Raw genomic sequence first — 3,039 nt, 5'->3', positions numbered from 1 at the left:
CTATCCTATCCTATCCTATCCTATCCTATCCTATCCTATCCTATCCTATCCTATCCTATCCTATCCTATCCTATCCTATCCTATCCTATCCTATCCTATGCTATCCTACCCTACCCTACCCTACCCTACCCTATCCTATCCTATTATTTGCACATGTTTACTTGTATCTGACCTCTCTTTTGGGGATGCTCAGAGGAAAAGCTGTGGATAAAAAAGGCCCAAAGAACGCAATGTGTTTCTCTTTGTGCTTAATTCACAACCCTACTCCCATGAGTTCCACTGCAGTACAAAATAAACTTCTTCCTCTGACATTAAAGATCCTACAGGACTCTTAAAAACAGTTGCAAGCAACCAGGACTGCCTGGCTTTCTCATACACCTGGTGTCAGCTTTGCACTGAGGCAGGAAGGATCATCCTACTTGCCATAACACAGTGGATGAGGATGGAGTGACTCAAGGATCTGCATTTCATCATTTGTCACAAAACTCCTTCTCATGCCCTCTTTCCTTTATTCTGCAGCCAACAGTTGGTTTTTATTGCTGGGTTGATTGTTAGGAAAAAAAATTAAAAAGACATAGGGTAAAATTGCAATGTTAAATATAAGGAATACGTTGCAAGAATTTATGCTTGTGACTCCCTTGTGTTTGGCTGTGCACAGAGCATATAGCATTGCTGCTAAAAAGGAACAAAAAACCCCATCAAAGAAGATATTTAGCTGCGACAGGGCAACATGCTTGTCAGTCATGGGTAAACCCAGCAAGCCAAGGGCTTTCCAGGTTTTGGAGACTTTCAGTCCAATAGACACTAGGTGGGTAGCAAGGTCCCATGGAAAGAAAGGCTATTTGGTTTTGTATTTATGTGCAATAAGTGAAAGCAGAGCCCATGCCTGCATGGAAACCATCATGGATCAAAATTTCATGTTCATGGAGATTCTGATCTACTCTTCCATATGCAAAAAGCAAGATGCTTCCAAAATAGTCAAAAGACTGGAAGGGAATACCAGTGAGTTTAGACTCCTCAAATGCTGAGACTGCACATAGTTTTACCTCCCCTTAGGGACATAACTAAGACACAATACAAATCAAGCACCTTATTTAAGCACATGTTCACCTTGACTTACCCTCTTAAAAAAAATAATCAACAGGAGACAGGTTTAAAGGATCATGGTGCTAAGGCACTTCTGCAGGTGTCCTCCTCCATCTTCGGTACAACGGACATGTGTCTGGGTGAACTGGTCAGTGCCCAGTGGGATGGTTCATAGTGCAATCCCACAGTTGCCAGTACTGGTCACGTAGCCATCCTGGATGCTATGGAGTAAATGTAAGACCTGTGCAATGGAAAAATGAAAATATGTATCTCGGGAAGTGAACCAGATGGAAGGTCTATGGGACTTTTGTCCCAGGTAATGTGTAAAAAAGAAGTGTTCTGCTGGTCCTCTTGGCTTTTCTGTTGCCCTCTGGATAACCTTTGCTGCTGAACTGGATGCTGTCAGGCATTGAGCATGGGTGAGCTGTTCTGAGATGCCCCAGAAGAGGGCATTCACGTACATGAAATCTAGCATTAGGCATCAGCTCACTTCTGCTTACCATGTTGAAAAAAAACCTAGCAATTCCTAAGACATTCAGTTTAAATGTTTCTTTGGCTCTGAAATGTCACAACATTTGACCAAGTCCACAGCAGGCATCGGTGGTGGCTGCTTCTGAAGGCAATGATCTGGCCTTAAGAAATATGGACCAAGACTCATTCCTATCTTGTATATTACAATCCTCCTGGTGAAGTCATACTGGCACAATAGTGATGCTTAATGAAATGTCTGTCTTGTTTGGTAGAGTTGGTATCTAATTGTTTCTCTGAAGGAGACCAAGGATACTACTTTCAGCAAAATGCACAGGAACACCTCAAATCCTTGAAAAACAAAGCCAGGTGCCATACTTGTGCCATCAGTGCTGGAGTGGCTGGAGGAGACATCTGTGCTTGTCACCACCCTTAACATATAGGATGGCTGATAATGTTTTCTCAAGGCCTGTATCCTCAAAGAGAAAAAGGTGTTTTATCTCTTACCTCATAGCTTCACCGGAGTTACGTGGTGTACATGTACATCTGCATTGCAGACAGTTGCTTGATGCTGCCCAAATTTCAATCGACGTTGACAAGCGAGTGGATCTGCACATCTTCCATAAGTCTTTCGGATGTGGAAAACATCTTGAAAAATTGGGATCCAAAGCACGGAGAGTGTCTCTTGGGAGATCTCAGATATTCTAGTGTTAACATGATGGCTGTCCTGTGCACATTCAGGAGATCTTCTCCAGCATTTAACGTGAAAGGCTCACCAGGCAGCGTATAGATCACTTACCAAATTACTCCTTCTCAAGTAGCAGACCTGTTGCCCTAGAAAAAGAGTTCATTTATATCCTACATTTTTCTAGCACTTCTTACTCTAGTCCTTGATCCCTCAGATATGGGATCCTAGCCCATCTCTAGCCCTTAATCCCAGCGATAAGATCTTCATTGTAATTACAACACATAGCAGCTAGCTACTGTCCAGAGGTTGGCAACCTCCCTGGAGTGGTTAATTCATGACTCTACTGCTGTTTCTCTCTTGAGACTTGGTGCTTATACCAACTGTATCTCCTTCAGGCAGTTGGAAAGGTCTTGCTTCATGCACACTGTTTTGTGTCAAAAGAAATGCAATCAGTTTGTTAGGTTTAAGCAGTCGGATGAAATGCAACTGTCCACCATGTGAGAAGCTGGGAAGGGGTTCTGTGAGTATTAGTGGTATCTCAGTGTTGGATGTAAGCACCTAAAACCAGCAGGACCACCAGCTGTAAGAGCTGAAATGCAAACATGCCTTAGGGCTGTGTTCATCGGCCCTATAACCAACTACCCCGGCTTTGGAGCTGGATCTCAAGGGTCAGCTCTTTTGATCAGAGCCACACACACTGTCAGAAGTATTATTTTTCTTCCCCAGTTGGGTAAGTTGTCCAGGCTGTGGCCTCATTTATCCTGTAATAACCTTGCAACATTAGCAAGTGCCTCCGT

This window comes from Numida meleagris, chromosome 2 (assembly GCF_002078875.1).
Source record: "Numida meleagris isolate 19003 breed g44 Domestic line chromosome 2, NumMel1.0, whole genome shotgun sequence".
NCBI lineage: Eukaryota > Metazoa > Chordata > Aves > Galliformes > Numididae > Numida > Numida meleagris.
This window is presented reverse-complemented; position numbering follows the sequence as displayed.